At 44.7% G+C, this 14,250-nt stretch overlaps 1 pseudogene; it reads right to left on the reverse strand.

Annotated features, from left to right (window-relative positions):
* Positions 1 to 665: 665 nt before the first annotated feature.
* Positions 666 to 14,173, reverse strand: LOC123578496 (annotated as a pseudogene).
* Between the last annotated feature and the right edge of the window lie 77 nt (positions 14,174 to 14,250).

The following is a 14,250-nucleotide window of genomic DNA, read 5'->3' on the forward strand; positions in this document are numbered from 1 at the left end:
ATACAAATCAATCATGAAAAATTTCCTGTTCTCCATTATCTAATGACTGCAGTACAGAATAAAATCTCAGATATTGAGATAACCAAGTTTAGGTGCTTAAAAATGTATGTTGGGTTGGGGCGCCTGGGTGGCTCAGTTGGTTGAGCATCTGACTTCAGCTCGGGATATGATCTCGCATTCCTGTTTGCGCCCCACTTTGGGCTCTGTGCTGACAGCTCGGAACCTGTAGCCTGCTTTGGATTCTGTGTCTTCCTCTCTTTCTGCCCCTCCCTGCTCATGCTCTCTCAAAAACTAAAATAAAAATTTTTAAAAATATGGGTGCCTGGGGTGGCTCAGTCGGTCGAGCAGCTGACTTCGGCTCAGGTCATCATCTCACAGTTCATGAGTTCAAGCCCCACGTCGGGCTCTGTGCTGACAGCTCAGAGCCTGGAGCCTGCTTCAGATTCTGTCTCCCTCTCCCTGTGCCCCTCATTCGCATTCTGTCTCTGTCTCTCTCAAAAATAAATAAACATTAAAAAAAATTAAAAAAACATTTTAAAAAATAACATTTAAATGTTAAAATATATATATATGTCGGATTCAATTTACCCTTTAATCCAGGGTTTGTGATGGAAATGTAAAACAGCTACTGCATAGCAAATATCCATTTCTTCTCTAACCAGGACTCAAGCAGGTGTCTTTATTGAATCTAGAGAAAGACTGGAAAGAGGAGAGAGGACAAGAGCCCCAGTCATAAGAGGAAAAAGGAATAGAAAAGGCAAACCACATATGCTGTTAAGCAGGTCACAGAGGAAATGGGCACTCAAATTATAGCAACTTTCAAAGGTGATAAGGCTGTAAACAATTTAAGGGTTCTTCTCCAATACACTCAAGAGGAATCTTACCTCCTTTCATATCCCAGCTTTCCTCCATCTTGCCTGAGGTTCTCATGTTTTTTATTCTGCTTCTCTAGGGACCCTAGTCCTCTTCTCTCCCCCTTTTATAGGCAAACATTTAGCCTATTAACACACACGTACACACAGTGTGTTTTTGAACAATTCCATTCTTTAGAACTGCCTTACAATCGCTCATTCTTTGCACTGATAGAACTTTTTTCTTTATAGTCCATTCACCTTCATCTTCCAAATCAACATATAATTCTTTTATTTCTTCTATGTCACAAAGAATGTATGACCCTATAAAGCAGCACCAATCAATAGACGGTTCTGTGATGATGTAATTGTCATGTAATACATCTGTATTGTCCGACATGGTAGTCACTAGTCACCTAGAACTATTGAATTCTTGGAATGTGAACTCTTGATATTAAGGAAATACATGTCTAATTTAACTTTAATTAATCTACATTTAAATAGCCACATGTGGCTAGTGGTAGTGAAGCAGTGCAAAACTATCAAGGAATGTACAGTCAACGTGGGGAGAAAGGACATGGGCATTTCTAAAGACGTATTTGTATCCTGGATTATTTATACATTATTTTTCTCTTTCCAAGTTTTAATTTAAATTCCAGTTAATTAACATACAGTGTAATACTAGTTTCAAGTGTAGAATTTAGTGCTTCATCACTTAATACAAGACCCAGTGCTCATCACAAGCGCACTCCTTAATCCCCATCACCAGTTTAACCCACCCCTCCCCACCCTCCCTCTCGGTTTGCCTTTTTTATTCCTCCCCTATGTTCATTTGTTTCCTAAATTCCACTAGTGACATCATAAGGTATTTGTCTCTCTCTGACTTATTTTACTTAGTGTAATACTCTCTAGCTCCATCCATATCATTGCAAATGCAAGATTCCACTCTTTTTGGTGGCTAACATTCCATTTGTGTGTGTATCACATCTTTATCCATTCATTAACCGGTTACTTATACATTATTAATGGGACTCCTTCGCTTGTCTCCCATTCAAATACTCTCCTTGGGGAAAAATGTACTTAGGATCATTCTAACTCCACGTCATTCTAAGCACAAAACCCGTGATCCAATGATTTCACATCCCATTTCACCTAATGTGGAGTTTACATACCCTGAGTATGTTAGATGGAGCGTGAAGATACACCACTTACATGTAATTCAGCTAACTTAACACTCATTCCAGGAGGGCAAAGACGTTTTGTTCACCTGTGTCCTTAGCTGGTAGAATAATACCAGGTATAAAGCAGGTACTTCACAAATATTCACTGAACGAACAGCAATTCATTGAAAGGCTGTTTCTCAGGTGACTTTACGTAATATAAGGTCCTGAAAATCTGTGAAAGGAGTGCCGACCGCTTTTCAATTAATCCTCCACACTATCCTAGGGAAACTGAACAGATCTTGTATGTTCCCCAAACTCCACTAGTCAAAGACTGCTTTTTCCTATCAACCAACTCTATATTATAAAGATTTTCATTCCTAGCAATATCCAGATACCAACTACCTTATCTCTTTATACTCACAGCAGTGTTGTTTCACTTATGATCCCAGGCATTCCAGATTAGTTGGCGAAACTGAGCAATTGATGTGGAAGCTAGAGAGTATTATGTTACGCAAAATACCTCAGAAAAAGACAAATACCTTATGATGTAACTCATGGAATTTAAGAAACAAATGAACATAGGGGAGGAAACAAAAGAGGCAAAGAAACGACAGGGTTACTAACATCAGACTGTGTATCAACAATATAGAGAATGAAATTTATCAGGCTTTCCCAGTCTCTGCATTCATATTTCTCTCAAAATACACTTAACTACATAATGGCCTGGAATTTTTTGTTCACTGTTTTTCTACTCTGCATTTCCTTCCCATAGGTTTTTTTGAGACATAATGTGTGAAATCATTGACCACTCACTGAAGGCACAATCACATTGAGTACATTTGTAAGATTTTTGTTCCCCTGGGCAAATTTTCTGCCAACACTGGAGGGCGCAACCTAGCAAGAGGCTGTTCCAAAAGGGCTAAGTTCCTATTTGCTAGAAGCCCACTGATATTTAATAATGTCTGAGAGGCGACAGAAGGCATTTGCACAGTCACCAAATTAACAGGACTTCACTTCTAAGAAGCTGTGACTCTGTGGAAGGGTTTTCCAATTTTATAAATCTACGTGTTTCTCCTTTGTGTGGGGGGTTTTTGTTTGTTTGTTTAATAAGGCAAGACTTGGGGCGCCTGGGTGGCGCAGTCGGTTAAGCGTCCGACTTCTGCCAGGTCACGATCTCGCGGTCCGTGAGTTCGAGCCCCGCGTCGGGCTCTGGGCTGATGGCTCAGAGCCTGGAGCCTGTTTCCGATTCTGTGTCTCCCTCTCTCTCTGCCCCTCCCCCGTTCATGCTCTGTCTCTCTGTCCCAAAAATAAATAAACGTTGAAAAAAAAAATTAAAAAAAAAAAAAAAATAAGGCAAGACTTGTAGGCAAAAGCTTTCCCACACCCAGTGCATTCACAGATCTCTCTCCTGTAGGAGTTCTTTAATGGATAATGACCTGTTGCTTCCTGATGGTTTTCCCACATTCACTACATTTATGAGGTTTCTTTCCTGTGTGCGTTTTCTGATGTTTAATGAGACCTGACTTCTGAGGACAGGATTTTCTTTTTTTTTTTAATTTTTGAGAGAGAGAGAGTGAGAGATAGATCGTGAGTGGGGAGGGGCCGGGAGAGAGGGAGACACAGAATCTGAAACAGGCTCCAGGCTCGGAGCCGTCAGCACAGAGCCCAACACGGGGCTCCAACTCACGAACCACGAGATCATGCCTGAGCCGAAGTTGGACACTTAACTGACTGAGCCACCCAGGTGCCCCTGAGGACAGGATTTTCTACAGTCCCTACATACAAAGGAAGCCTTGTTTGCATGAACTCCCTGATGTCGTAAGAGGCCCACCTTGTGGATGAAGCCTGGTCCACACTCACTACATATACAGGGTTTCTCACCAGTATGAGTTCACTGACGTACAATGAAACTAATCTTCTGGGTGAAGCCCTTTCCACAATCATACATAGGGTTTCTCTCAGGTATGAGTTTTCTGAAGTAAAATGAGATGTCATTTAATGAGCAAGGCTCTGCCACATTTACTGCCTCAATGGGGTTTTCTCCTCTTCCATTTCTCTCGTATATAATGACTTCTGACTTCCTATAACAGGCTTTGCCATATTCACCTATAGGTTTCTCTCCTGTGTGAATTTTCTCGTGTCCAGTGAGCCTGGACTTTGTGGTATGTGCCTTCCCATATGTACTGCATCCATGGGGTTTCTCTCCCCGGTGAATCCTCTCACGTTTAGTGAGCTGAGACTTCCTGATGAAGGATTCCCCACATTCACTGCATACGTGCATTCCCCAATTTTGTGAGCCCTCTGATGCTGAACAAACGGGAGCCTTAGTGCTGATGGGTTTTCCAATTTCAGGCAATTTTAGTATGGATTTGCTCATACTTTGTAAGGAGAAAGGATTTCTCATCTCCACTACACTCCACGGAGTTCTTTATTTCATAGCCTCTGCTTTAACTGACTGAATTTAAATTTGATTTCAGAGTTTTTCCCTAATTTTGCCTTAAAGGAAAATGATGGTCCAGATGGACAATATTTTCAGAGGCATCATGTTCACAGCATTGTTCCGCATTTAGTTGTCTTTAGGCATCTCCAGCCATGCAAGTGTCACCGTAGGTGATCATCAACTTCAGCTTCTAGGAAAGAAGAGAACAATGAGTGCCTAGGTGTGGACTAGCCAATCTTTAGTGTTGACTGCGTGATCTCAGTATAAAAGAGTCTCTATTAATGTGCCTTATTTCTTGAACACTGGTAAAAACACAACACACAAAAATCAAGTGGCAAAAGCAAAAAGCATACAAATAAGTTTAGATAGTTCACAATGAATAACTATACAGTAGGCTGCTTTCTAAATAGCATCTTGCAAAACATGCAGAGAGAGCAGAAAATAAGAAAACCACTGTTAGAAGAGAAAACACAGGTGGAAAAAAAAACTTCATCCAAGGTTACAAGGGCTGCATTCAGTCATTCCACAAATCCTAATAAAATGCCTGGTAGGTACTGGCCACAGTGCTGGTGTTGGGAACACGTGAATGTATTATTCTGAGTTTACATTCTAGGTACGGAAAATACACTGAGCAAAGAAAAATGGGAGGCAGGGGCGCCTGGGTGACTCAGTCAGTTAAGCGTCTGACTTCAGCTCAGGTCATGATCTCACGGTCCATGAGTTCGAGCCCCACATCAGGCTCTGTGCTGACAGCCTGCTTTGGATTCTGTGTCTTCCTCTCTCTCTGCCCCTCCCCCACTCATGCTCTGTCTCTCTCTCAAAAATCAATATTGAAAAAAAAGAAAAAAGGGAGACAGCTGCAAATTATGAGAAGTGGTTAGAAGAAGCAAAGGAGATGAAGAGAGGTGGAGGACATGAGGATACACTGTGGAGTAAGACAAGTCTTACCACTGAGTTCAAAATGGGAGGAGAAAGGACATGAAGAATTAAGGTTCACTCCTAAATATTTTGCTGGAGTCAAGAGGTAGGTGGAAACTTTCTTCAAGAGGGTGGATGTTACTGAGGTTCAGAATGTGGGGTAAATAAGTGGGCTTTCCAAAGCATATAAACATTTTGATTTTTATTAGACGGCAAGGTGCCAGTACCCAGTTGGATAGACAAATGTTGAGAACTGGCCTGAGCGGACACAGCGATGTGGAAAATATCCGTATGTAAATTTTTAAGGATAAAGGATAAGCTGAGGTCGTGTTCAGAGCACAAAGACTGAAACAAAGTTGAGGCAAAGGACCAAGATGTTAGTTGCTCAAACATTCAGACTTCCGGTTTGGAAGAGTCCCACCAAAGGAAGCAAACGGACTATGGTGGTCAAGGGCAGAAGCAGATGCTTGTTATGAACAAACATCTCAGGCAATTCAGAATGTTGGACCCTCAGTGTTTGAGTCTGACATTTCTGTGATACTCTTGGGTGGTCGTCCACTTTCTAAAATTTACCCCTTTCTTCATTCTTCAGAGCACCATCACCCTGGCCATACATTTAGGGACAGACTCTTATCTCCACACTCCCAACTTTTAGTCTAGCTGGGGCACGTTCCTGAAGAAAGGGGCAAAGGTGAGACAGAATGACCATCCAGGGAATTCCACCAGACTGGTGGACACGCAGACTTCTCCAGGGACAGATGTGCTTCCACACGGAAGAAGAAGGCCATCACCTTCCGTCGCATTCTGCAAGCTGTACCCGTACAGATGTCACATCTGATTTCCTCCCATTTTGACACCCCTAAGGCACTGATCCCTCATCTTGCAATGGACTGCGTCTTCTTCCATAATTCTGCATTTCTGTCTCCATGTTGGCCTCAGTTAAGCAGCCTTTAGGACCACTTGCCTCCTTCTGAACCAAGACTCGGGCCACTGGTATGCTGTTTTTCCCACAGCCTCAGGCCCTTCCTTATTATTGCTACACAGCTGCCACCAGGTAGAAATTAAGACAACCCAGAGCTGAAAAAACAAAACAACAAAAAAACCCCTACCATTCATCATGCTACCTCAACTAGTTCAATTACCAATACAGAAAGTCTAAACAGTCAGCCTGGCAATAAAAGTTAATATTGCCTTGGGGTGCCTGGGAGGCTCGGTCGGTTAAGCGTCCGACTTGGGCTCAGGTCGTGATCTCACAGTTTGTGAGTTCGGGTCCCGCATTGGGCTCTCCACTGATGGTGTGGAGCCTGCTTGGGATTCTCTCTCCCCCGCCCCACCCCCGTCCCTCCCCAACTCGTGCTTCCTCTCTCTCAATAAACTTAAAAATAAAAAAGTTAACATTGCCTTGATCACCCCATTTACGTGTTTCCATTCCAGTGCTGCCCCCACAAATACCCTCTGATGCTGGCCTCTGCGAGGCTTCAGGCTGCTCTGTGGCAGTCTTGGCCATGGCCTTGCAGATTTCTTACTATTTATGCTTCTCTTCTTTGCCCTTCATTACCTTCTTTATTTAAAATCAAGGTATGTGCCCACATATCGTGGCGTTATTCCCCAGGCTCTCTATATAACTGTAGGTTCTATTTCCTCTAGATTTCCACAGTATCACACCTTTTGCTAATCATTTTGACACGTAACCTCAACCTTGAATTCTAGCAACAATACTATGTGTTCAAAACCTGTTGGGGCGCCTGGGTGGCTCAGTCGGTTAAGCGGCCGACTTCGGCTCAGGTCACGATCTCGCGGTCCGTGAGTTTGAGCCCCGCGTCGGGCTCTGTGCTGACAGCTCAGAGCCTGGAGCCTGTTTCAGATTCTGTGTCTCCCTCTCTCTGACCCTCCCCTGTTCATGCTCTGTCTCTCCCTGTCTCAAAAATAAATAAAAACGTTAAAAATTTTTTTTTTTAATTAAAAAAAAAAAAAACCTGTATTGCATACAGATTTTCATGGATCCATGTCATATATTTACCACAAACATCTCTGCTACTAGGTGGTATTTCTTTGCTTCTTTTGAAATTCAGCATTTTAGCTGTGATTCACCATTCACACCATTCACAGCTGTGATTCATTCATTTAGCTGTGAGTCACCAAATAAAGTCCCGCAACAGCAGCCTCTAAAGAACTGTAGATATCAACATCCCCAGACTTGTACCCGAAATCTAATCAACCAGGCTGAGAGAGAAAGGCCTGGATCCATGCATTATACACACGGTCTCCGACAAAAGCCTTGGATTTAAGAAATGTTTGAAAAATAGATACGATGTTTTTAAGGCTGAGTTTCAGTGCTGTGGGCACAAAGCACTAAGAGAATTCATAGAAGGAAAACAAGCAGTCAGAGACCATTTCATGAACAGAGGATTCAAAGTGCAGCAATACACACACACACACACACACACACACACACACACACACACACACACACAATTATATGAGTGGGAAGACAACACTAAGATCATATCCCTGTCCCTTAGTTTATATCTTTCTTGCTGAATCAGCAACTCCCGACAACGTTTATGGCTCTTACTTTCCTGAAAGACATTTTTGTTCTGCTTTTGGAGAACCAGCCTCTCTTAGATCTTCCAACCTCACCACCTCTTTCTTAATTTCCATTGCTCTTTCTTTCTTCTTTTATATTTATTTTTAAGGGAGAGAGAGAGAAACAGAGTGTAAGCAGGGGAGGGCCAGAGGAGAGGGAGATACAGAATCCAAAGCAGGCTCCAGGCTCCCACCTGTCAGCACAGAGCCGGAAGTGGGGCTCAAACCTACAAACCATGAGATCATGACCTGAGCTGAAGTCAGATGCTTAATTAAGCCACCCAGGTGCCCCCCATTCTTAACCTTCTATGGTACTCATTTTTCTAAACTGTTAGAAGACACTAAAGGGAAAAAAAAGAGGAAGGTGGAAGAAATTTTCTTCTAAAGTGATTTTAGTTCCTTACTAAAAAATCTGAATTCATTCAGGAGTTTCTGTGAACTTAGGAGTCTCTGTTGAAAATAAAAGCTTAACTCACAAATTAAAGGGAAAGTTTAAGGACAGGAGAACAGAACAAGAAATGGAAAACAGAATCTTTGGATAACTTCCGAGTGGGGGAAGAGAAGTGTCTGATTAGTTCATTCAGGTTGCTAGAACAAAAACCAATAGGGGCACCTGGGTGGCTCAGTCGGTTAAGCGGCCGACTTCGGCTCAGGTCATGATCTCACGGTCTGTGAGTTCGAGCCCCGCGTTGGTCTCTGGGCTGACCGCTCAGAGCCTGAAGCCTGTTTCAGATTCTGTGTCTCCTTCTCTCTCTGACCCTCCCCCGTTCATGCTCTGTCTCTCTCTGTCTCAAAAATAAATAAACTTAAAAAAAAAAAACAAACCCGACAGAGATGTATTTCATATTTTTGGAGGCTGGGAAGTCCCAGATCAGGGTACCAGCAGATTGGGTGTCTGGTGAGGCCTGCTTCCTCGTGGGCAGTACCTTCTAGTTACAACCTAATATGGCAGAAAGGGCAGGACCGTCATGACCTAATCACCTCTCAAAGGCCACATCTCATAACACCATCACCTTGGGGATCAGGATTTCAACACTGAATCTCGAGAGGACACAAACATTTAGTCTAGAACAAGAAGCTAAGAAGCCATGGAAACACAGAGATCAGATTACAGTGTGGACACAGCATCCAAAGCGAGGCTGAATGCTGGGAAGGGAAATCACTAGTTTGCAATGGGGCCGTTACATGAACCAATTGGAAGACTATTTTGAATTCAAAGAGCTACGTTTGGAGTAACACTTAGAAAGTGGAATTTCATAGCAATGGAAGTGTGGAAGAAGTAGTCAGAGACACTGCAACAATGGACAAAAAAGACTTGAGAACTGTAGGAAGAAGAGAACTAAGCAAACAATGACAAAAATCAAGATGGGAATGCCCGGCTGGCTCAGTCGGTACATCATGTGACTCTTGATCTCAGGGTCATAATTTTGAGCCCCACATTGGATGTAGAGATTACTTAAAAATAAAATCTTAGGGGCGCCTGGGTGGCTCAGCCGGTTAAGTGTCCCATTTCGGCTCAGGTCATGATCTCACAGTTCACAAGTTCAAGCCCCACGTCAGGCTCTGTGCTGACAGCACAGAGCCCGGAGCCTGCTTCTCCCTCTCTCTCTGCCCCTCCCCTGCTTGTACTCTGTCTCTGTCTCTCTCTCTCAAAAATAAATAAAACATTAAAAATAATAATAATAAAATCTTTTAAAAAAAATTAAGATGTACATAAAATAAACAGGGGTCGGCTCTCGGAAGAAGAAAAGGGGCATATTTTCCTATTGACTCCTACAAAGAAGCTCTCATCAGGGAAGGATATGAGGGGCAGCTGTTTAGACATCCTCAGACACTCTCACAGCCCTGGCACCTTCCCTGGCTCGTGAGAATGCGACCTCCTTGGCCATTCACCTTGCTGTTGTCACTTGCTCACCTGGACTGGTTCCACTGCGGACTTCCTCTTCTATCGCCCACGGTTCTTCCCCTCGTTCCAGCTTGGAGAGCGCGTCTGGTTTGTTGGCTTGATGCCCTGCCCGTGGGAGAGACAGGACACTTGGAGATGGGCTGGGGTGTGTCGGGATGGGAGGACGCTACACGTGAGGGGCTGAGGCAGTTTTCATATCTGCACGGCAGGGGTTCTTCTCTCACAGGAGCGGACACGTTATACACTCTTGTCTGAAGCCAAAGAAGGACCCGAGAATCTACCACTGGAAAGCGCTGCAGATACTCTGAAGTGTTAAGCAGCTGACAGAGGAAAGGCCACTGATGGGGACTCTCTGAATGACAGGGGGGCTGTCCTCACCCACTGACACCAGGTTCCTGTAGTTCTCCAACATCACGTCCCAGCAGGTTCTTCTGGGTGGGGGCCAGGAGCTGCCACTCCTCCCACATCAAGTCCATGGTCACATCCTCCAGTGTCAGCAACTCCTATAATAACATGGTCCTGTTTAATAGAAGTGTTTCCCTTTTATTTGTTATTTTTTTAAGATTTTATTTTTTCTTGGGGTGCCTGGGTGGCTCAGTTGGGTAAGCATATGACTTCAGCTCAGGTCATGATCTCATAGTTCGTGGGTTCGAGCCCCATGTCAGGCTCTAGGCTGACAGCTCGGAACCCGGAGCCTGCTTTCGATTCTGTGTGTGTCTCTCTCTCTCTGCCCTTCCAGACGCAGGGCTCGAACCCATGAACTGTGAGATTATGACGTGAGCCAAAGTCAGACGCTTAACCAACTGATCTACTCAGGAGCCCCACAAGCAGTTTTTTAAAAACCACTTTGTAGGGGCACCTGGGTGGCTCAGTCGGTTAAGCATCCGACTTTGGCTCAGGTCATGATCTCACGGTTTGTGAGTCCGAGCCCCACATCAGGCTCTGTGCTAACAGCTCAGAGCCTGGAGGCCACTTTGGATTCTATGTCTCCCTCTCTCTGCCCCTTCCCCGCTCACACTCTGTCTCTCTCTCAAAAATAAATAATCATTAAAAACTATTTTATTTTTTTATTTTTTTTTCAACGTTTATTTATTTTTGGGGGGGACAGAGAGAGACAGAGCATGAACGGGGGAGGGGCAGAGAGAGAGGGAGACACAGAATCGGAAACAGGCTCCAGGCTCTGAGCCATCAGCCCAGAGCCCGACGCGGGGCTCGAACTCACGGACTGCGAGATCGTGACCTGGCTGAAGTCGGACGCTTAACCGACTGCGCCACCCAGGCGCCCCTAAAAACTATTTTAAATCAGTCTGTAGAAGGAAAATACTATTGGGATATTCTGCATTTATACGTTCAATAGTCCATTTATCTGACAAATCAGAAATTTCTGTAATAAGTAGATATGACATTCTCTTGCCAACCAAGAATCATATACATGGGAGAACTTACTTGCCAAACATTATACACTTGCCAAACATTAATCTTGATATTAAAATTAATAAAACAAGATTAATCAATATTAATAAAACAAGATGAATAAAACATATTATTACACTCATCAAGGGCCTTCCCAGACTTGGTGGATCTGAATTAACCATGTGGAGACAAGAGATGCCAGAATTACAAGATATGTCATGTTTAATAAGTGTGTTTAAAATGTTCTAAGGAATTTTTTTTTTTCAACGTTTATTTATTTTTGGGACAGAGAGAGACAGAGCATGAACGGGGGAGGGGCAGAGAGAGAGGGAGACACAGAATCGGAAGCAGGCTCCAGGCTCTGAGCCATCAGCCCAGAGCCCGACGCGGGGCTCGAACTCCCGGACCGCGAGATCGTGACCTGGCTGAAGTCGGATGCTTAACCGACTGCGCCACCCAGGCGCCCCTGTTCTAAGGAATTTTTAAAAAGTGTTGCAAGGTAGGGCACCTGGGTGGTACAGTCAGTTAAGCATCTGACTCCTGGTTTCAGCTCAGGTCGTGATCTCCCGGTTTGTGGGTTCGAGCCTCCACATCGGGCTCTGCACCAACAGTGTGGGGCCTGCTTGGGATTCTCTCTCTGCACCCCCTTTCAGAATAAATAAATAAATACACATCTTTTTAAAATGTCGCCAGGAGTATTTTTAAATGTCTAAGGAACAGGAACTATAAAGAGACAGGTAGGCAGAATTGAGGAACAGTATATCTGAAAAAAAGAAACACCCCCACAGGTTGAAAGCATATTAGAGGCACTGAAGGTGTAATTAGTGAACTAGAAATTACCCAAAATGCAGCAGAGCTCCTGCAGCTGGGCAGAATATTCCGAAAGACCATGATAATTTGCTAGCGGGACTCAGAACTCACTGAAAGCTGTTACAGCTTATGATAGTTAAAGGATACAGGTTAACATGAGCCAAGAAAAGTGGCGCAAAGGGCAGAGTACAGCAAAGTCCCAGACATGGGGCTTCCAGATGACCTCCTACAATGGAGCCACGGGCAGTGTTACTTCCTCAGCATGCACCTGCGACAGAAGGCAGGGGAAACTGCCAACAGAAAACTCCCGAGCCTTGATGTCTGCTCCGTGTGGGGGCTCAATCAGCTGGGCAGGACACACGCATGTCCGCCTTCAGTCTCCAGCCTCTCCAGGGGTGCACGGACACACAGCCGCCCCCCAAGTCACGCTGTGGCTTTTCCTTGGCTGTTTTAATCTCTATTCTTTCTATCATAAATATAACCTTGAGTATAAAAGGCTTTCTGAGTTCTGAGTCTTCTTAGCAAATTAGCATACCTGAGGGTGGTCCTGGGGACCCGCAAGGTAAAAGGGAACTCACTTGTTTGCTGAACATACATACAATATATGCATAAATATTAACTATTAAATATACGTATATATTGGGCGCCTTGGTGGCTCAGTCGGTTAAGCGTCTGACGTCAGCTCAGGTCATGACCTCGGGAGTCCATTCTCGTCGGGTTCTGTGCGGACAGCTCAGAGCCTGGAGCCTGCTTCGGATCTGTGTCTCCTGCTCTCTCTGCCCCTCCCCCTCTCACGCTGTGTCCTCCCCCCCAAATAAATGAACATTAAAAAAATTTTTTAATAAAAATGAATTAAAAAAAGCAAAAGAAACCTGGACCAGATACCACATGAGGACACAGGGAGAAGGTGGCATGTACAAGTCGAGGAAAGACCTCGGAAGGAACCAACCGTGGGGACCTTGATCTCAGACTTTAGCCTCCAGAACTGTGAGAAACGTCTGTTGCGTAAGCCAGCCAGTCTGTGCTCTGTTATGACAGCCCGAGAAGACTAATACGCCCACCCCACTGAGCCAGACAAGGCAGTGACCCATGTAGACCCAAGCCCGTAGACCTTAGGATCCTCACTCGTCACCCTGTGCCACAGCTGAGAACGTGGCACCTGGACCGAGGGGAAATGATGAGGCTTCAAAGGTAGAAAAGCAGTTCCCTAAAATACATGAAGATGGAAATGGAGCATTCCAGAGTCTAAGTAACCAACAATGCCATTATCATCTGGCAGTCAGCACGCTTAGTAATTGTTACGATTTTTATGAAGGTGAGGGGTGGAGCCTAGAGGATGTAAACAGACATGGCCTTCTCAAAGAGGACCATCTGGAATTACCTATCCTACTCAAATGTTTTATTTACCTGGGACGCCAGCCTCGGAAAGGTGAGTCAGCACCTGGGCCTCAGGGTTCAAGGCAGGCCTGGGCAGCCCCTTCAGGGACCCCGACTGAAGATTCAAGGACAAAGACACGGGCCACGAGAGGCGGTGCAGATTCGCGACACGAGGAGTGGAGATGACCTGAAGCCTGAGTCGAACAAGAGTCCATTTCTGATTCTTTGAAGAGCATCTGTCCCAAATCCATCCTTCCAGAGGCCATTATTTTGCATGTTTTGTTCACCGTGTGTACCCCATGTCTACAACAGCGCCTGGCACAGTGCAGGCGCTCAAAAAAACATCTGTTGCAGTAAATTCCTCAAAAACCCAGTGTTTGGAATTCAATGATGAGACAGCCACTTGATGGCAAATTTCCACTTTTTTCCCTTGTAATCAGCGCTCCGCTTTTAAGCTGGACAGATCTTTCCTGAAGCAAGGGAAAGAACCCTGAGTACAGGAGAGAAGACAAGGCCCCGTTCCCAGGACAGTGAGCGTGATGAAGCTAGGTGTCCCAGTTCATCACATCACAAAGGAGCTGGGATCCCTGAGATAAAAGCTCTAACAGGGGGCAGACTGTGGAGCGAGGGTCAGGGCGCTTCACAGCATCGAAAGAATCTCACCTCCACCCATCTAACGCACCGTCCTCCTTTTTGGAGGTGACGTCATTTTCTATCAATTGGGCTTGCTCTGAGGATCCTGTTCCTTCTCTGATCTGCCCTTTCTCTATTGCCAGGGGCCTCTAT

The sequence above is a fragment of the Leopardus geoffroyi genome, chromosome E2, assembly GCF_018350155.1.
Source record: "Leopardus geoffroyi isolate Oge1 chromosome E2, O.geoffroyi_Oge1_pat1.0, whole genome shotgun sequence".
In the NCBI taxonomy this organism is placed as follows: Eukaryota; Metazoa; Chordata; class Mammalia; order Carnivora; family Felidae; genus Leopardus; species Leopardus geoffroyi.